Source organism: Cynocephalus volans, chromosome 3 (genome assembly GCF_027409185.1).
Source record: "Cynocephalus volans isolate mCynVol1 chromosome 3, mCynVol1.pri, whole genome shotgun sequence".
Taxonomy (NCBI): Eukaryota; Metazoa; Chordata; class Mammalia; order Dermoptera; family Cynocephalidae; genus Cynocephalus; species Cynocephalus volans.
Genome location: NC_084462.1, coordinates 54,410,316 through 54,432,088, shown reverse-complemented (window position 1 = coordinate 54,432,088; position 21,773 = coordinate 54,410,316).

The following is a 21,773-nucleotide window of genomic DNA, read 5'->3' as shown; positions in this document are numbered from 1 at the left end:
CTAAAGCACTGTTATCAACTGAATGTGATTTTGTTCCCTAGGTGGCATTTGGCCATGTCTGTAGACATTTCTGGTTGTTAGAACTGGGGGGATGGGCATGCTACTGACATCTAGTGAATACAGGCCAGGGATGCTGATAACCATCCTGTTATGAACTGGTCAGACCCCACAATAAAGAACTATCTGGCCCAAAATATCAGTAGTGCTGAGGTTGAGAAGCCTTGACCTAAAAGAAAAATCAGATAAAAGCAATATTTATACAGCCCAAGAATAAACAAAGGTTTCTTGCTCAGACTCAGCTAACTTGATTTCCTTTCCTTTCCACTGAACGTTAGTCAGTGGCAAGTCTACATGTGCCAGCAGACTCTACTGAGTTTCTCTAACTCGTCTTGCACTCTGTTCCTGAAGTTAGACCATTATGTTGTACCACAGGGTCCAGGCCAAGAAATTTCCCTGGCATTCATAAATACGTACATATATTAACTCAGTAAACATTTATGAGAATCTACTTGTACTAACAGTGGGACCAAGTTCAGGGGTTGCAAAAGTGAACACCACTGTCTCTGTCATCAAAGAGACTAGTAGGGGAGCCAGTAAGTAACCCAAAGATTATATTGCAGTGAGAAAGAGCAGAGTAGACAATCAAGGGGAGGATCCTTGCTGTCAGAGTGGGACAAGGAGTGCTTCCTAGGAAAGGTGAAGTCTGAGCAGAGCCTTAGAGAATGTTTAGGGGTGGTCCAACCCAATAGAACAGAGGGCTAAAGCAGCAATGGGAAAGCATAGGCTATAGAAGGGTGATGTACCAATTAGGGTTCTCCAGAGAATAGAACCAATAGGATATATATAGATATGTTAAGGGGATTTATTATGGGAATCAGCTCACATGATTATGGAGGCCAAGAAGTCCCTTGACATGCCGTCTGCAAGCTGGAGAACCAAAAAATCTGTGGTGTAATTTATTCTGAGTCCAGAGGCCTGAGACCCAGAGGGATGAGTTTAGGGATGAGGGTGTGGGTGCTGGCATAAATCTCAGAATCCAAAGGCCTGAGAATCTTGAGCTCTGATGTCTGAGGGCAGAAGACAGATGTCCCATGAGAGAGACAGAATTTACCTTTCCTCTGCCTTTTTGTCCTGTTCAGGCTCTCAATGGATTGCATGGTGCCTGGCCACATTGGGGAGGCCAGATGTTCTTTATTCAGTCTACTGGTTCAAATGTTAATATGGGCTAGAGCTCAGGGGAAGAGGAGATCTACAGAGTTCATGAAGGCAGGAGAAGCCACAATGAAAGAAAGAAAAGACCACTCTGACCATTTTGAGCCCCGACCACTTCAAGGCTGGCCCTGGTGAGCACACAGAGCAAGAGCTGACAAATGCTGCTGCCGTGCCCTTCCTATGAAGTTGCTCAGAGGCTGCAGGAGAGAAGAGGGCGTTGGTGGCCCGAAGGCAGGCATGACCCATACCAGGGTTCTTGCGGACCCACATAAGAGCGAGGAACCACAGACAACTGAAAAAAAGAGCCACTCAGAGGCCATTGAGTCATCACAAAGGACCAGCGCATGGTACCATCCCATGGGAAGGGTTTGGAGTGCTGGGGATGGGGGTGACAGGCCCACCGGGGGAGCACTGGGGCACAGCATGGGCAGCTGATCTGTCCTAAAATCAGCAGAGGCCCACACAGTAGAGACTGGTCAAGAATATAGAACTGCAGGGGTGTAGTTTGCTGGAAAGACTCAGGCCCAGACCAGAGTTTCCACACATCCCAGGTGTACAAGGCTGCACAAGACCTGGAAGTGCTTACCAGGTCAACAATTAGGAGCTGCAGAAAAAGCCTTCCTGATGGAATCAGCAGCAAACAGCAATTTAGCTCAACCATGAGCTTAAGTGCTGGTCCACACAGGAAGTTCCCCCATTTTAGAAGTAAGCAAAGGACAACAAACTAGTTCCAGTGTAGAGTTTAAGTGCTGGGAATAGCAAATAATCCAACACAGAACTGAAAGAAAAGCAAAACAGACCATAGATCAAAGACAAAGTTCTGATATTAACCAGTAAATGTCTAACACAACCAAAGAACATCTATAAAACCTAGAAGGACCAGAAGCCTCCCAGGCTCCCAAGCTGGGATGGAGGTAGGGCTGAAGGCCTCAGCCATGCCCCCCTCCCCCAATGTCTGCATCCAGCCCAGCCACAACAGAGCTGCTGCTGGAAACCCCCTGGGCTCCCCTGCCAGAATGAAGGAGTTGCCACAAGCCTTGACCACATCCCCTCTTCTTCTCTTCCCCCCATCCCACCTCCCTGTTCCCCTCTCTCCCTCCCCAAACTGCTCTTCAACATCTTAGAATATAAAATAATAATAAATAAATAAATTTTAAAAATTAAAAAATAAAAAAAACCCCCCAAAATTGCTAATATTTTCTGAAAACACTCTCATAGACCCACCCAAGAATAAGGTTTTGCCGTCTTTCTGTGTATCCTTAATCCGGTCACATCAACAAGTAAAATCAACCATCACAGGCAGCCATTTAATAGTACTGACTGCCCAGTGCCTTCTTTGATTCTTAGAGTAGTCTTTCAGGGTGAATAAGGTGAGAATTTTTATGGATGGAAAAATAAAGAAGGCAGATGATTTGACTAAGAGACAAAGCATGAATCAATGCCAGGTTTGGAATAGATTGTAGTCATCAGATACAGGTGATTCATTTCTTCATTTCTTCATTTATTTATTAATTCATTCAGTTATTCAGAAAGTATTTATTGAGTGACTGAACATTGTGTAAGTTCAAATCCTGGCTCCAACACAAATGTTGGGCAAGTTACTTAAGCTCTGTGAAACTTAGTTTTCTCGCCTATAAAATAGAAATGAATAGTAACTATCTCTCTGAGTGCTCTTGTAAAAATTAAATGAGCTAATGCTTATGAAGCATCTAACATACAATACATAGTGCAGACACTCAGTGTCAGATGTGTTGCAGTCAGGTTTGTCGTCATCGTCGTCGTCGTCATCATCATCATCATCATCACTGTTACTAATATAATCCCTTTTCCCAAGTGCATGCTTTCTGCACCACGGCTGTAGTACTACTACCCATGTGGTGAGGAGCCTCCTGGAGGCCTCCAGACATATAGGCACAGAGTATTATGCATTCTATTTGCCTCTTGTCAGAAAGTGGGTCCCAAGCAGAACAGACTGCTCACTCAGCCAGCAATTCACGCGTTTCCTGTTTCCCTCCCTGTAAGCTGCTAAAAGGTAGGGACGAAGCTGTTTCATTACAGTCTCATTTACACCTCTCCAGTCTCCCCACTCCCTTTACGGAAAGTCAAGATGCTGTGTTCTGCACAAACAGAACCTGGCATACAGGATTGCAGGCTGGGCTTTCTCAGTTAAGCCTCATCAAATGTCATTCCCACTGCATTGCCCAGAGAGAGAAGTGATCACCCCACCTCCACCCCCACCCCAACATAGCACTTCCATGTGCTATATGGTTATATAAATGCTCTTTGGGCAGGAGCCATGGCAAGGGGGCCAGGCTATACTGTGATAATGGCTGGGGCGCTGGCAGGGATTGCTTCCGAAACTGACTTCTGTATGGCTATAAATTGATCCCAGACTTGTTCTCAGAGCAGACTAATTCCCATCCCTTCCTGTGCACAGGAGGATAATGAAAGCTCTAGACATATAAACAGACTCACAGATGGCTGGATGTCACACATTTGGCAATTCTTATTTAAGGATGGCTCAGTGCTGTTGTCCTTGGGTGCTTTAGCCTGTGACATGTCTGTGACATGTGTGGAATGTTATCTGTGGGGAGAGGAATCCTTTTCTTGTCACTTCTATCAACCTCTTTATCCTCTTGCCCTACCTAAATCTACACACACACACACACACGCACACACACACACACACACACACACACACACACACAATAAAGTTTTCCAACACATTTGAGAAAATCCGAGACACTGTGACTAATTAAATGTTGCAGTTCACTGATGAGGAGTTGGTATGGAATCTGTATGGAGAGCTGAAAGGTGTCAGGGTCTCTGTGACCTCTCTTGAGAGTTACCATAGAAAGCAGTTAAGGAACTGAAAGCCATCAACCTATATTTCTGGACACTCATGCTCCTCTGAGAACCTACCATCTATCTAGAACTGTCGTTCTCAAACTCTAGAATGCATCAGAATCACCTGGACGACTGTTGAAGCTCAGATTTCTGGGCCCCACTAGAGAGTCCTGAACTTCTGATTCAATAAGTCTGGAGTCCGACCTAGTATTTGCATTTTTAACAAGTTCCCAGCTGATTCTGATGCTGCTCACAGACCACTGACCTAAAATATGTTCCCAGCCCCAGAATATGGTCAATGAAGGAAACTGTTTATGGATGCTGATGGCCCCTTAATTGCCTCTTAAATGGGAAGACCCAGACAAGCCGACAGAGCAGGGAATTGTTAGCTGCCTCTAAGAACAGTGGAGGCCCTTCCTCAGACAGCTGTTGGAGAAACCACTGCTTAAATGGGCCTCTTCGGCTAGAAGGTCAAGGACCCCAGACTCGAAAATTCTGTTTCTGGCTCTGCAGAGCTTTGTTGCAACATCCAGTGTTTTTCATTCACCCATCTTCTCAGGATGCCCTCTGTGTTGGTCTCCTCTGCTACACTGGCCACCTTCAAGAACGGGAGCCAAGTTCTAGGTAAAGTCATTTTCTCTCTCTGATGCACCAGTGTTAATGTAGTGCCGGGTTCAATGTAGGTCCTTGTGATCTGTCTGTTGAATACAAGAATAAACAGGTCCTTCTAGTTGATTCACCTCCCAGGTACATGGATGACCTTTCTGAATCCAGCAGATGGTTGTGCTTAGCAAGAAGAAGAAAAAGTATCCGAGAGCAAATAGCCAGCACCCATGTTTTTGCTCATGTTGCTATCCTTAGTATATACTTTCTCCTTCTTGGCCTATTGAAATGCTACCAATCTCAAACCTACAGGGCATTTGCAGTGGAAACACTCGAACCAGTCAGGCTTAAGTGTGCGGTAACTGTAGAGATCATGGTGAAAAGGTGTGCAGTGGCCCTAATGAGGACAGCCTTGAATGCCACGCTAAGGGGTTTGCATGTAGGTCAGCAAAGGTAAGCCATGGAAAATTTGGGCTGTAGGAGGGATGTGAAATCAGAAGTCCTGTCCTCAATGTTGCTCTTATGTTTTTTTCTAAAAGTAAAATTATAATCTGAGTTCTGTATAGCAAATTTTAAAAAAAAATATTTTGTCCTGATGGACAGTCAGTAGAATGCCCTACCAATGCCCATTCATCAAACCCCTGACAAGTTTACAGTAAAGACGAAGTCAAAGAGACCCAAGACCTTCATACAAGTGGGAGGGGCAGTCTTCAGGAGAGCACAGAGGTCATTGCACTTGATGATAAGGAGAGCTCAGTGCCTGGGTAAAGGGCAGGCAATTGCATTGGGAAAAAAAAAAAAAAGAACCTTGGAAAATACATACAAGTCAGAAGCATCAGAGGGGCAGGGGGATGAGTGATGCAAAATTATTAAATACATACTTCATGCCTGACATGGTTTCAACCAAAAAAACTACCCAGTGAATTAGGCACTAATATTCTCATTTTATGGTTAGGAATTAGGCTCAAAGTGGTAAATAACTTCTCCCCATTTCTAGAGATTAAGTTGTAGAACTGGCATTTAAATCCAAGTCTGTTGGATTCCAAAGCCCATCTTCACCCTATCACGGGAACCATCACCACACTGGGCTACAAAAATATGGCCAAGAACTAGTCTTTGTCATGAGTAGCTTGTTAACTACCAGGGGAGGTAACACACATGGACACTCAAATAATAACTGAAATAAAACTTGAAGAGAGAACCCCGAGGAAGGTACAAAGTGCTGGGCAAACTCAGACCTGTGTAGTAGAGATAATTTCCATCCAGGAGGTAGGGAAGATTTTTGTGGAGGAGATGGCATTTGAGCCAAGGCCAGTGCTGGAGGGCTTGGTGCCTCTGCAGTGTTCGGGAGCCTCTTGGTTGTGCATTAACGCAAACAGGGAGTGCTTAGGATGGGGATGGGGTCTGAGATGAGACTGAGGACCACGGAAGAGGCTGCGTAAATAATTTTGGGTTTTAATTAGCATGAGAGCCCCTTGAGTTTGTGAGTAAGATCAGATGTGAGAGGGAGCAGGCTGTTTGCATAGAGGAAATAAAATCAGTGAACTACGAGGAAGAAATCTGTGAAGGAGGAAGTGAGAGTCTTAGAGAGTTCAGGATAGTTCATGTGCCTCTTTTGCAGAGTGTTCTGGGTTCAGGTCCAAGGAGTCTTTTTCAGGTAGAAATAATTTCTCAGAGAACCCTAAGGTTGTGAACTCTCACCAGGCCTAGGGATGCAGGTAGCTTTTTCCTGGCCACCTTACTGGCAGCCCTTCTGTTCAAGGACAGGGACTCAGTCACCTAGGTGGGGCCATGCCATCTCTGCAGAGGCTGAAGATAGAGGTCTGGGCAGCTGGACTGACCTTGTGGTGGCCGTCATTCATTCACTGCTGGATTTATCACCCATCTGTGATTATCTCTCCACCTCATGTGGCTCACTCAGTGCTGGCCCAGATGGGAAACATATCTTCCCCAACATCTTGGTCAATTAAGTTTCAGGGAACGTGTTGCACATCCCTCAGCTGTGACAGAGAGAATGGTGGATGGCCAAGGCCTCATCTTCAAAATTATAAATTTGGCTAATTTTTATGATACTAGAGAGAAAGACACAGAGAGAGTGGTATTTAATATATACTCCAGACTCTTCATTTTGCAGTGTTGAAGGTGTTTTTAAATGTGACTAATGTTAATTGAACACCTAATATATGTCAGGAATATTGAGCATTTTTTGTATACAAATTCAATATAATCCCAAGGACAACTCTGAAGTTCAGAATCCTTCCCAGTTGTACAGATTCTCATCTGGGAATTAAGAGAGGTTAAATGACTTGTTCAAGGTCACAGAGCTGCTAATAAAGTCTCCTGTTTCTAAAGCCCTGTTGTTTCTGATACAAGAAGCTGCTTGCCAGGCCCCTCTTCCTCATTTGTTGAAAAGCTCAAGAAAATGAGGGAAAAATAGCAGGCATCATTATTAACCAAGGCCAGCACAACGTGCAACTCCAGGAGGCCTCCTCATGGAAAACAATGTGTAAACTCTTAAATTATGAATTTTCTTTACTTTAGAGCAGGGGTCAGCAAACTTTCTGTAAAGAGCTGGGCAGTCAATAGTTTAGACTTTGTGGGCCTTACATTACAGTCTGCCTGGCAACTACGGTCATGGGAAAGCAGCCACAGACAATAAGGAAATGAATGAGTGTGGCTGTGTTCCAATAAAACTTTATTTATAAAAACTGGCCACAGGTTGGATTCAGTTGATGGACTTGATCCAGCCTGCAGGCTGTACTTTGCTGTCCCTGCTTCAGAGAGAAAGCCAGCTTGAGTAAATGCCTACCAAGACAGCTTTGAGAAGGCTGGGTGCTTTAAGATAACGTTAGTATGAGAATTGGGGCATAGAGTGCAAACTGAGAGCGGAAGAGTCAAGTCTGATTTGCAGACATGGTTTATTTGGTTTACATAATGTTTAAGAGTTTTCAAATTAGCTGCTTACTTTTAAAGATTAGGAGAATTCACATTAGAAAAAAATTACTGAAATTACTGCATCTCTTGAAAAATTGGAAGATCTTCTCTCATGGGAGATTCCCTCACATTTCCTCATGGCAATATTTGGCTGGAGCTGAGTGGGTGGTTTGCCACAACTGCCACATGACCTGCTTCTCACATTTAAGTTAACCTCTATTTGAGTTTGCAACCCATGCTTTAAGGACACATTTTTAAAAAATCTTTATTTTATTGTATATATTTAAGATAGACAACATGATGTTATGTGATGCATATGGTAGTAAATGGTTACTATGGTGAAACAAATTAACATATCCATCACAAATCTAAATTAAAAAGAAGTTGAATATTTAGAGAAGAGGAACAAAACAGTGGTTACCAGGCATCAGGGTAGGGGGAGAAATGGGGAGATGTAGGTCAAAGGATACAAAATACCAGATAAGGATACTTATTTTGCAGGTAAGAATTAAATCCCAACTCCAAGGTGGGTCCTCAGCTATACTTATATACTTAGATTTTTTCTTATTGCTTTTCTAATGCTAAGACTCCCATCTCTGGGCCAGGGGGGCAGGTGGTGATGCTGAAATAAGATCCTGGATGGGATGGCTTTGCGGAGCAGCAGGGAGAGGCAAAGGCCAGGGGTGGGTATAAGTCACATCTTAGGGAGCTCCAAGGATGAAAACCAAGTTCACATTCAAGGGAGGAACTTGGGCTGGTGATGAGAGATGATGGTGAGACATGAGAGTGAGTGGGCAATGGCCTCAGGGCAGGACCTTGCAGAATGGGTCCAGAATGCTTGCAGCAGTGAAGCTGTGCTGGGGCAGGTCTGTGAAGGGTTTCCATTAACCAAAACTAGGTGTTATGTGGGTGAATCAGCCTTGTTGAAAGACCATTTTCCCCAAACGTTCTTAATTCCTCCATAGCTTTGCTTCTCTCCCTCTGCTGCCCATCTCTGCTAATGCACATGTTCTGTGGTACATTAATAAAGTATCTTAACAGTGTGCCTGGCGTGACTTGATAAATACGTTTGTTATCCATACCAGCATTTCTTGGTCTTTTCATCCCTCCTCTTCATCAGGTATCACTTCTCAGGCAGAAGGGTCCCTCTTCCTTACCTAAGCTTAACTTCCCTCTTAAGCTTTTGTTTCTTTTCTCTTCCAGCCGTCTCTCCTTCTCTTTCTTGATTCCTTCTGTTTTGCTTCCAAACCTGCTCATATCTTCCCATCCCAATTGAAAAAGGAATAGAGCCAACCTCCTTCAGCAAGGAATATTCTTTAAGCTTCTGTTTGGTTGCTCATGTTTCCTTTGCCCTAAAATATCTCAAAAGAGTGGAGAGTCCAGGCTCCTGTGTCCACATTGCCCACCTGTTCACTAACCCCTTTCGGGCTGTTGCACCTCCATTGTTCTGAACCTGCTCTCCTGGGACCTCTGCATGCCACAGTCATAATATTCACACCCAATCACTATTCCTCAGGCGACAAATGGTTGGTTGGAAGATGGGTGACAGGGTGCCCAGGGTAACACCACAAGCTCAGCTCCTTTGATCCCAAGTGTTACTCTCCCTTCTCACTCCCAGTTCATTGACAGCAATTGCTCTATTCTGGTTCTCCTACTTCTGACTGTGACTTGTCTGTCTCCATTGTCGGATCTCTTCTTTCTCCCTTTGCTGCAAGGTTTTGTCCTTAGACTATTCTCTCTGGACAGGCTTATCAGGTTCCATGGATTCAACTACTGCCTCTGAGATGGACTTTAAATCTCTGCTCTGTCACCGTGTGTCTTTGATCCAGTTATTTCCCCTCTTTGGATTTCATATTCTTCATTTGAAATACAAGAGCAGTGGGTAGTTGATGTATGCTTTTCTCTACAGCTCCAACTTTAAGTGAGATGAGGAATGTTAAAATAATCTTTAAACAAGGATCAATATGAAAGTATGAAATCTAATAAATGAGGTCAGCAAAGTGGCAGGATTAAGATCAATATACAAAAAAAATTAATTGTATTTCTATATACTAGCAATCCAAATTCTATCCACTAAACAATCCAAAAATGAAATTCTATACACTAAACAAATTATGTATGCTAAACAATCCAAAAATGAAATTAAGAAAACAATTCAATTTATAATAGCATCAAAAGAGATAAAATACTTAGGGATAATTTAGCAAAAAAAAAAAAAAAAAAAAAAAAGACTTGTACATAGAAAACTATAAAACATTGTGCAAATGATTAAAGATGTAAATAAATGGTAGGATATCCTATGCTCATGGATGGGAAGATCTAACATTGTTAGGATGGCACTATTCTCCAAATGGATCTAAAATTTAACACAATGCCTATCAAAATATCAACTGGGTTTTTTTTGTTTTGTTTTGTTTTGTTTGTAGAAATTGGCAAGCTGATTCTAAAATTCATATGGAATTGTATGGGACCCAAAATAGCCAAAACAATCTTGAAAAGGAAGAAAGGTAGCAAACTCACAATTCCTAATTTCAAAACAGTGTAATAGTGGTATAAAAACAGATATATAGACCAATGGAATAGAATTGAAAGTCTAGAAATACATTCATAAATCTGCAGCCATTGAGTTTTTACAAGGCTGCCAAGACAATTCAATGGGGAAAGAATAGTCTTTTCAGCAAACAGCACTGAGACAAATAGATACCCACATGCAAGAGAATGAACTTGGATCCCTACCTCATGTGATACTCAAAAATTAACTCCAAATTAAGTCCAAAAAATAGAGGCAAGAACTCAAACTATACAACTCTTAGAAGAAAATATCAAGTAAATCTGAGTGACTTTGGACTAGTCAATGGTATTTTATATATAATAGCTAAAGTACAAGCAACAAAATAAATATTTAATCAGACTTCATCAAAATTAAAAATTTTGCATCAAAGGACTTTATCAAAAGTGAAAAAATAACCTACAGAATCAGATAAAATATTTGCAAACTACATATTTGATGAGAGACTTATATCCAGAAAAAATGTATATCCTACCACTCAATAATAAAAAGATAAACTGATTAAAAATGGACAAATGGTCTGAATAGACATTTCTCAAAAGAAGATATGCAACTTGCCAGTAAGCACATCAAAAGATACTCAGCATCATTAGTCATTATAAAAATGCAAATCAGTGTGATCCGACTTCACATCCATTAGGATGGCTGCAATAAAAAAGACCATAACAAATGTTGGTGAGAATGTAGAGAAATAGAAAAACCATAATACACTGATGGTGGAAATGTAAAATGGTTCAGCTCCTCTGGAAAACAGTCTGTCAGTTTCTCAAAAAGTGAGACATAGAGTATATTAGTCTGTTTCTGTTGTTTATAACAACATACTTGAAACTGGGTGATTTATAAAGAAAAAAAATATTGCTTATAGTTTCTGAGGCTGGGAAGTTCAAACTCCATCTAGTAGGGGTGACAGTGTCCCAGGGGTCTCACATTGCAAGATGATGGAAGCAGAGAGAGAGGCTTTTCTTTTAAAGCCTTCAGAACCACACCCTTGACCACCATTTTTAATCCACTTACTATTGCAGGGTCCTACAATCCAATCACCTCTTCAAGGCTCCACCTTTCAACTACCATAATAGGATTTCCCACCCTCTTAACAGTCACAGTGGAGGTTAAGTTTCTAATACATAAAACTTGGGGGATACAATTCAAGCTTCAATGAATTTTGGGAGGACAATTCAATCCCCTACATAGAGTTACCACATGACCCAGTAATTTCATACCAAGGTATTTAAGAGAAACAGAAACATAGACTCACACAAAAAACATTTATGAATATTCAGAACAGCATTATTTATAATGATCAAAAGTGGTAACAACTTAAAATTTCATTTACTAATGAAAAGATAAACAAAATGTGGTATATCCACACAATGAGATATTATTTGGCAATAAAAAGTAGTAAAATTTTGATACATTCTACAGTGTGAATGATCCTTAAAAAAATTATGCTGTCAAAGAAACCAGTCACAAAAGACCACATATTACATGATTTCATTTATATGATATTGTCAGAATAGGAAAATCTAATACAGACAGATAGCAGGTTAGTGGTTGCCTAGGGATGAGGGTTTTGGGGAAAATGGGGAGTGACTGCTAATGGGCACGGGGTTTCTTTTAGGTAATTAAAATATTCTAAGCTTAAATTGTCATCATAGTTGTTCAATTCTGTGAATGTACTAAAAACCATCAATTTGCACTTTTTAAATGGATGAACTGTATGGCATGTGAGTTATATCTCACTGCAACTGTTCTAAAAATCAATATACAGTGATTATGATGATTATTAATATCCTTATTATTCAAAATTATCCTGGTGTTTACGTGGTTTTTAGAGTTAGAGGTCGCTTTTCCTTAGAAGATAGTGGTTTGCTTGGGGATCATTTCTGCTCATAACCAAGAATGCAAGACAATTGTGGTGTTCTACCGTAAAAAGACCTTGGTTTGAATTCCCACTCTGCTATGATCCAGCTGTGGCATATTGGACAATTTTCCTTCTTCCCACAGACAAGAACAAAAACACTGTCTGAACAAGGCTAAACAAAGGATTAGAAGCAGTCAGCACAAAGCCTGGAACATATATATGCTCAATAAATGTTTTCATCTCTTGTTTTAGAAAAGGATCTCCAGATCTTCCACCTTGAATGATGCAGATTGGAACTATTGTGTGGGGTTGTGAGGCCAAATTTATGAGGAGAGGAGAGGCTGGCATATCCCAAACTTCTTTTCAGGGGGTACGTTTGGTGCTTTAAAGATCTCCAGGGCTGATGAAAAGATCACATTAGTAAGCTAAGAGCTTTCCCAGTAGATTGCTTGTTCTATAAAGGAGTAATTGCATGAGCACCACGGAGTGGTTTTCAAAGCCTAAAATTTTCCTTCCCAGAAGCCTTTGAGGCTTAGGTCAACTGGTTTTCCCCAGGAGGAATGGCAAGATGGAAGGAAAGACTAGGGTTTTATTCCTGACCTGGATCAGTCAACAACATAATGTGGTTGGAAAGAAGCTATGTTAACTCTGTCACTCATTTTTCCCTTCTACTAAATGGAGATTCAACTTTCCCCCAGCCTCTTTCTCTCTGTGAGAGGGACTGTTGTGAGACAGTCTAAAGCACTCTGAACTGGGTGGAAAGAAGACCTCAAATTAAAAGCAAGTTTTCGTTAGCAGCATTATTGTTCTCCACCCCTAATTTCTGTAATTTGGTGGTGCTGTATAATTATAGCATAACAACATAATTGTTCAGGCCTGACCTGACAAGTCACGTGGCCATACCATTTGGATATAAATACAATGTTGTTATATATTATAGCCTGCGGAAATATGCATATAATTGCAGTGGTTCATACGCCTCCCTCGTCACTTCTCTTTGTTCAGCCCGTGCTGTGTGGCTGAGACTATTTCTTAGTCCCACACTCCTGCTACTAGGATTCCTACAAGGTTGTGGGAAGTGGTGGGACCCACCACACTTACGCTGATTAGAGTGGGTGTTGTAACCGTGAGCTTCCTTAATGTGGATCCTGAGGTCAGAAGCTATCTGTGCCTTCAGGCATTCAGTAAATAAATATCAGGCATCTGCTGCGTGCTAGACGCTGTTCCAGGTGCTGGGGATACATCTTTGGAAGAAAAAAAAAAAAAGAGAAAGAAATGTGTTCTTGTGTGTGTTTAAGTGTGTGTGTGGGAGGGTGTTGATGATGGGAGCAGGCAAGATCCAAAATAGCTAGTAAAATACATAGTGTGTTAGGGGGTAATAAATGCTAAGGAGAAAAATAAAATAGGAAGGAAGACAGGAAAGCATCACTGAAAAGATCACGGTTGACTAAAGAGCTGAAGAGGTGAGGTGGTTACCCAGGGAAAATCTAAAGAAAGAGTATTCTAGGGAGAAGGTATGGAAATGTGGAGACCCTAGGGTGAAAGTGTTCTGGAGGTCAGCACGGCTCTACTGGAGTGAGCAAGTGGAACAGTGGTAGGAGACGAGGTGAGAGAATATTGGGGGCAGGATTGAGAATTTCTGGGTTACTAAACTGTGGACGTCAGGTCAAATCTGATTTGCCACTTGTTTTCATAAATAAAGTTTTATTGGGACACAGCCACCCTCATTTGTTTATACAGTCATGTGTCCCTTAATGATGGGGACACATTTGGAGAAATGTGCCATTAGGCTATTTTGTTGTTATGTAAACATCATAGAGTGTACTTATATAAACCTAAACAGTATAGCCTACTACACACCTAGGCTATAGGGTATAGCCATTATCATCTCATTGGACCACCAATCTATATACGGTCCATCATTGAATGAAATGTTGTTATGTGGTATTAACAACTGTGTATCATTTATGGCTGCTGTGGTGCAACAATTGCAAATTTAGTAGTGGTAATGGAGACTATATGGCCTGCAAAGCCTAAAACATTTACCATCTGGCTCTTTACAGAACAGGCTTTCTGGACCCTGGAATACTGCATTGCTGGCATCATTTCCTACCTCCTCTGTGTCATATGGTATGTTTGGGACACAGAAAGAGTATAGTCCATGACCTCGTGGACAGCAATTAAAACACAGCTCCATGCTCTTATGCATTGTTCTGGAGTTGCAGAGCAGGACAACCAATTTAGAAAACTGTTTCTTAGTATCTACTAAAGCAAAACATATTTATGTACTATAACCCCACACTTCCACTCCTTAGTTTATGCCCAACAGAAATGAGTGCTTATGTCTTCTAAAAGGCATATGTAGGAATATTTTTAGAAACTTAATTCATAATAGCCCCCAAATAGAAACAAATCTAAACATCAATCAACATTTAAATGGATAAATTGCAGTGTATTCATACAATGGAATACTATATAGCAATAAAAAAGAACAAATTACCAGTATACAAGTACGTTGATGGCATAATGTTGGATGAAGAGTCCAGACATGAAAGAATACATATTACATGCATCCATGGATATGAAGTTCAAAAACGGGCAAAACCGATCTATTCAGATAGAAGTTGGAAGACTAATTATCTTTGATTATTTAACTGGAAGGGGCATGAGGTAGACTTCCAGGTGTCTAAAAATCTTCTATGAGGGTAATTCAAAATATTTGTGGGAAAACTGAGTATAAATCCTTCTGTAAACTTTTTGAAGATCCCTCATATATCTTGATCTGGGTGTAATTACACGACTGTATATATGTAAAAAATTCATGGAACTCTACAATTAAGACTTGTGCACTTTGCTGTGTGTAAATTATGCCTCAATTAATACATAAAAAATAAAAATATATATCCACTACCTGGAGGCTTGTACTAGGTGCTATGACGACACAGGAGAATGAGAGACTAAATGCCTGTGGGAGGCAAAAATGTTTAATATTGGACTCCAATTTTCAGCTTAAGGAGTTATGTCTTTCCAAGCCAGAGCAAAGTGAAAAGATGGTCCATGGGACAGAGAATAGCATATGAAGAGTTTGAAAAATGAGGCTTATTCAGGGAACTCTGGAAGGGCAGTAGTGCTCCCAATCAAATCCAGCATATTTCTGTCCCTCTGCACTTCCTCCTTTCCTCCTGCTCCTATGCAACTTTCATTTTGTTTGTTTGCATATTGTTTTCATTTTATTCAGTTATCATACTTTTCAGTTCAAGAATTTATATTTGGTTCCTTTTTATAGTTTTATGAGAATAATTCATGTACCATAAATCTATCTGTTTCGTAGTGTATGATCCAGTGGCTTTCATATATATTCACAAGACTAGGCAAACACGACAACTTTAATTAAAGAATACTTTCATCATCTCTAAAACAAATTCTGTAACCATGAATGGTCACAACCAATTCTTCCCTCCCCCAGTTGTTGGTAACCACAAGTTTTTCTGCCTCTATGGATTTGCCTATACTAGACATTTAATGTAAATTGAATTACACAATATGTGACCTATTGTGTTTGGCTTCTTTAACTTAGCATAACATTTTCAAGGTTCATCTGTGTTGTAGCATGCCTGGATAATACTTCATTTTATAGATGTACCACATTTTGTTAGCCATTTGTTGGTTGACGGACATTGGGCTGTTTCTACTTTTATAATAATGCTGCTATGAACACTTGTATTCAAGTTTCTGTGTGGGATAATTCTCTTTTTAATTCTTTTTTTAAAAATTTTAATTCAATTCTGTTGGAGATGTACGTAGGAGTAGAATTGCTGGGTCATCTGGTAATTTTATGTTTCACTTTTTGAGAAACTGCCAAACTGCTTCCCACAGTGGCTGTACCATCTAATTTCCCACCAGCAATGTATGACGGATCCAATTTCTCAACATCCTAAGACTTATTTTCTGTCTTTCTGATTATAGCTATCCTAATGAATGTGGAATAGGATCTTATTGTGATTTTGATTTGCATTTCCTTAACAATAGTGATGTTGAGCATCCTTTGATGTGCTTACTGGCTATTTGCATATCTTCTTTGGAGAAATATAGTTTCAGTTCCTTTTGCCAGTTTTACAAAATTTGGGCTATTTGTCTTATTATTGTTAATTTTTAAAAGTTCTTTATTTATTCTAGATACTAGATATTTATCAGATTATTGATTTGCATATCTTTTTTCTATTCTCTGGGTTGTCTTTTCACTTTCTTAATTGGGTCTTTGATGTACAAAGTTTTTAATTTTCATTAATTTTATTTTCTTTTGTTGCATATGCTTTTGATATCATAAGAAACCATTGTCTAATGCAAGGTTACAACAATTTACTGCTGTTTTCTTCTGAGAGTGTTATAGTTATACCTCTTATTTTAGGCCTTTGATCTGTTTTTAGTTAATTTTTTTATACGGTGTGAGGTAGTGAGTACTTCAAGTTTATACTTTTGCATGCGGATATCCAGTTTTCTCAACATCATTTGTTGAAAAGACTATTCTTTCCCCACTTAATTATCTTGAAAGGCTTGTCAAAAATTAATTAACCGTAGATGCATGGGTTTATTTCTGAACTCCTAATTTTATTTCATTGATATATATATATATATCTTACATCAGTACTACCCAGTCTTGATTACTGTAGCTTTGAATCATGTTTTAAAAAGTGAGATGTGTGTCATACCAACTTTGCTCTTCTTTTCAAAGATTGTTTTGGTTATTCTGCAACCCTTGAATTTCCACATTAATTTTAAGATCAGGTTGTCTGTCAATTTTTTCAAAAAAGTCAGCTGGGGATTTTGATAGAGATTGCCTTAATCTGTAGATCTATTTGAGCTTACTTGCCATCTTAACAATATTAAGTCTTTCAATCCATGAATATGGTATGTCTTCTCATTTATGTAGATCTTCTTTAAAGTTTTAAATTTTTCTCTAATTATCAGTGTATGAGTCTTGCATTTCTTTTGCTTACTTATTTACATTGTTCTTTTTGAGGATATTGCAAATTTAAATTATTTTCTTAATTTCATTTTCAAATTGTTCATCATTAGTGTATAGAAATACAACTGATTTTGTATTCATTTTGTGCCCAATATATATTATTGCTTTTTGCAATTGTCTTTTAAATGAGATAGGAGAAAAAATTAAAAAACAAAATTTAGGTATAATATGTTTTACATTTCCCTATATAGTTACATTTACCAGTTGTCTTTATTTCTTCATGTGGATTCAAGTAACTTAGTAGTGTCCTTTCATTTCAGTTTGAAGGACTTTAATATTTCTTTTAAGTCAGGTCTGCTAGCAACAAATTCTTTCAGTTTTTGTTTATCCAGGGATGTCTTAATGCATCCTTTATTTTGGTGTAGTTCATCATTTGACAGTTCTCTGAGAATGAGACCTTGAAAGAGCTACAACTCCTTTTGCTCCCCTCATTTTTCTCCCTTCACTGGCTGTCAGGCTAGTGGTTTTCACTGTGAATGTGGTCAGTTATTTTTAAGGGTTAACAGAGAGCTAGAGAATGTGCAGTGGGACTAGAATAAGTGAAAAGGCTGTAAGATTCACTGTTCTTACTGAGATTCTGCTATTTTTTTTTTTTTTTTGGCTTAAGTGCTTTCCAGATTTCTGCAAGCCTTTGGTTAATTTCCAGAGTTCTGAAAAGATTGATTTTTTAAAAAAATTTTTTGCCAGTTTTTTATTGCATTTTTGGAGGAGAGAATTTTTAGAGGACCATCTTCTGCCATTTTTGCTAACTTTCTTAACTTTCTTGAATGTGTTTGTGGCAGGAATGCTGAAAGATGTCAAAGGGAACTAATGGTCTAGTTGGAGAGAGAGAGCGTATGTGCAATTATTGTAGAGCAATGGAGAATGTTTTAGTGTCTATTACTCAAATTGTTGTCCAACAACCAAGAACCATTAACATAGTGGGAGTTGGTAATGCAGAAACTCAGGTCCCTCCCCAGACATGCTGCATTTTAATATTTTCAGAAGATCCCCAGGTGATTTACATGCACATTTAAGTTTGAGAAAAACTAATGTTATGCACTTCTTATGCAAGACCAGCTGTTGCTATCCACAACCCCCCTACCCAAGTCCTAGTGGCTTAGCACACACATTTATTTCTCACTCACACTATGTCCAATGTGGGTGGGTGGAGGCTGTCTCTTATCTTATTCAGGTCCTCTTATTTTTGTGACACTACCACATAAACACATAGCTTCCAAGTTTTCCACTCAGAAGACAAAAAATGGAGCAAGCTTGCTGTCTCTTAAATGGCTCAGTCAAGAAGTGACACAGAAAACTTCTGCTCAGAGTCCATTGGTATGAGCTGGTCATGCCAGCAACTCCAGCCTCCCTGCAAGTAGAGTACAGAATGTAGCAAGGGGCACCTGGATTATTTTCTGAGCACTATCTCTGTGACTCTCCTTCAGAGAGGTTCACATGATTGACCAGGGATGTTCAGAAGGAAAGGTCCATCTTTAGAGGAACCATAGTAAAAGATTAAAAAGAAAGTATAATTTTGGTTTGGGGATTGAAGATGTATTACATCTAAATGTTAAACAAGCAGAGGAAAGTGGATATTAGAAGAAACAAGAGTGTTAATTTAATACGCACAATATTCTAGGAAGAAGAACTGGGCCTTGAAATTTATTCAGAGAGAAAAATATGGTGGAGATATTTCATAAAACCCTCTGCCCTCATTACAAACTTTAGAAAAATTTTTCACGACCACTTTTTTGAGAGATTGATTTGGATAGATTCAATGGACTGGAAGGAGAAATTCTGGAACTGTCATGATTGATTTACAGATCATTATGGAAGTGAACATACCTCCTTACCCATTTGTCCAGGGAGGAACAATGGGATACAGAGTAATGAGGGCAAAACTGGGCATTTGGAAGTTGCAGTTGTAAACCCAACTCTGTCAGTCATCCTCTGTATGATTTTTGGCCAGACCCTAAACAATGCTGAACTTTATGGGAAGGTTGTGTATGACAATCTTCCATGAAGCTTTCAAAAAGTACCAGACCAAATGAAACACTCTCTGAGCATGGGACTAAGACACATGTGTAGAAGCCAGATTAAGAACACGTGTTCTTCGGAAGTCCTTAAACTCTAATGTGCATACAGATCACATGAGCATCTTGTTAAAAGATGAATATTGTTAAATTCATCTTGTTAAAATGAATATTCTGGTTCTGTGGGTCTGGAATGTGGCCTGAGATTCTGCATTTCTAACACGATGCTGCTGGTCCAGGATTCCCCAAGGCCTAGATCATCTGAAATATTCATCGATTTCAATCGAAAGGCTGTTTTTCTCAAGTTAACCAAATTGCCCAGTGATTTTAGCATCATCAAAGAGCAGGCTGGGTGGGCTCGGTGAGAAAAGCCTCTGGAGGAAGAAGGGAAATGTTTGTACTCAAAGGCTAATCCATTGTCTACTCCAGGGCATTTGTGAGAGGTGTGAGCAGGCACTGCTCATCTCTCATGTCAACACTCCCCTTACAGTGAGCGCAGGCAACACGGCCGCTGGGGATGCTAGACAGACTGATAAAGGATCAGAAGGAGCTGGAGTTAGGTCATGAATCAAAACAAAATGTGCAGTGCCACTGGTGAACGAGGAAGGGGAGAAGGGTTAGGGTGTGGGATTCATATCCATTTAGCACCCAGGAACACAGCCAGTCACTTTCACATGCATTACAGCTTCTGTTCTTTACAAAAAGCCTCAAAGGCTGGCATTAATCACCTCATTTCCTAGATTAGAAAATTGTGACTCAGAGAAGGTAAATCGCTTGTCAGACGGAAAAGTTTCTGTGTGCCGCCCAAACTCACCTTCTTTCTATTCCAGCACACTAAAATGTGTCTTATATTTTAAGCCATGTTGATGGTAGGTAGAGGGACTGGGTTGTTTCATCCTCCTTTTACATCTCAGTTTATTATTGCCACAATGGTAGTTAATTACTCATCTAGTAGTCTCTAGTATTTTCGATCCTTTATGTTTACCTACAGATAAGAAGACAAAAAGAAACTATGTGTCAATGGGAGCTGTGGAAAAGGAAGCAACCATAGTTCAAGAACTGTGGTCAATTGTTTTCCCGGCTCTTCCCATCCTCTGGAGAATACCATTTCCTTTTTCTAGAAAAAGGAAAAACGTATAATGAAATAAAATTTTGATATATTGCACAAAGTATATTTCCTCTTACTCCTTGGCTGTCCTCTGTTCCAACAAGACTTTGCTAATTAGAATTCCAGGACGAATAAGCTAACTCTGTTCCTCAGGGCATTTGTACCCTCTGTTCCCTCAGATATTCCTATGGCTTCCTACTCCCACCTCTCGGTGTTGGCTCTGATGCCGTCAGGAACCCTGCTGTGGATTGATTGAATTGTGTCCCCCAAAGTTCATATATTAGAAGTTTAATCCCTACTGTAACTATTGAGAGTGGGAAATCCTTTTATAGGTAATTGAAAGATGGAGCCTTGAAAACGTGGTAAATTATAGGACCGTGCCATAGTGAATTGATTAATAATAGTGGTCAGGGACTCAGGGGCATAGTTCTGAGGGCTTTAAAGGGAGAGTGAATAAGGAACTATCTCTCTCTCTGCGCCATCATTTTCTGCCATGTGAGACCCCTGAATTGCTATAAAGCCACCACCAAAGAAGACCCTCACCAGATGGGTTCCCTGGACTTTGGACTTCCAGCCTCAGAAACTATAAGTAATAAAATTCATTTTTTTACAAATTACCCAGTTGCAGATATTTTATCACAAATTTCCCAGTTGCTGGTTTCTGTTGTTATAAGCAACAGAAATGGACTAATAATAACTTCATGATTCTCTATCCTCCAACTTTATTTTTACAGGGTTCATGACTACTTGATCTTATATATTATTTATTTTTATCTGTTTACTACCTTTCTCACTCATTTACAAGAACAATGGTTTTCAAACTTGCTCTGAAAGGGTCCGGTAAATATTTTAGACTTTGCAGGTCATTTTGTTTCTGCTGCAGCTACTCAGGCCTGCTGTTGCAGCAGCCATACCAACACAGAAGTGAGTGTGTGTATTCACAAAAATGGGCAGGGAACTAGAATCAGTTTGCAGGCCATTGCTGTCCTCTGATCTAGAAAATAAGTCTCATGAGGGACGTTTTCTATCTTGTCTCTCACAGTATTCCCAGAACTAAAAATTAGTGCTTAGCATCTAGTAGCATTTAATTGATTCATTTTTGAATGAATGAACATGTAAATGAATGAATCTACTACCCCAGGAAATGGGGCCACAGGAAAACTTAGATAAAAAAGTAAATTATAGGCTTTTAAAACTAAGATCCCTTCCACTAAGACAATGTGATACCTCTGCTACCATGTCCTGTCTTGACTCCTAAAAGAAAATTTGAAAAATATAAAAAAAATAGTAGGGGGAAGGCGGAGAGAGCCAGACAGCAATACAATTAATGCTGTTGCAGAGCTCTGTGAAGGTGCCCAGTCCCCTTCCCCTTCTGAGCTGAGCATGGCCAAGGGCTGGTGGTAGAGTTGACAGAACCCACAGAGAGCTTTGGGGATCTAGGAGTAATGGAGACTCGTCCCTCCATCTCATTTGGGATTGGGAAGCAGAAGAAGTGCTGATCATGGTAAAGGAGAAACAGAGATGGCTAGTTGAAGGGTATGGCAAAAAGTCTAGTCATCCTTGCAGAGCATCTATTTGTGTCCACATGGCAAAGGCCA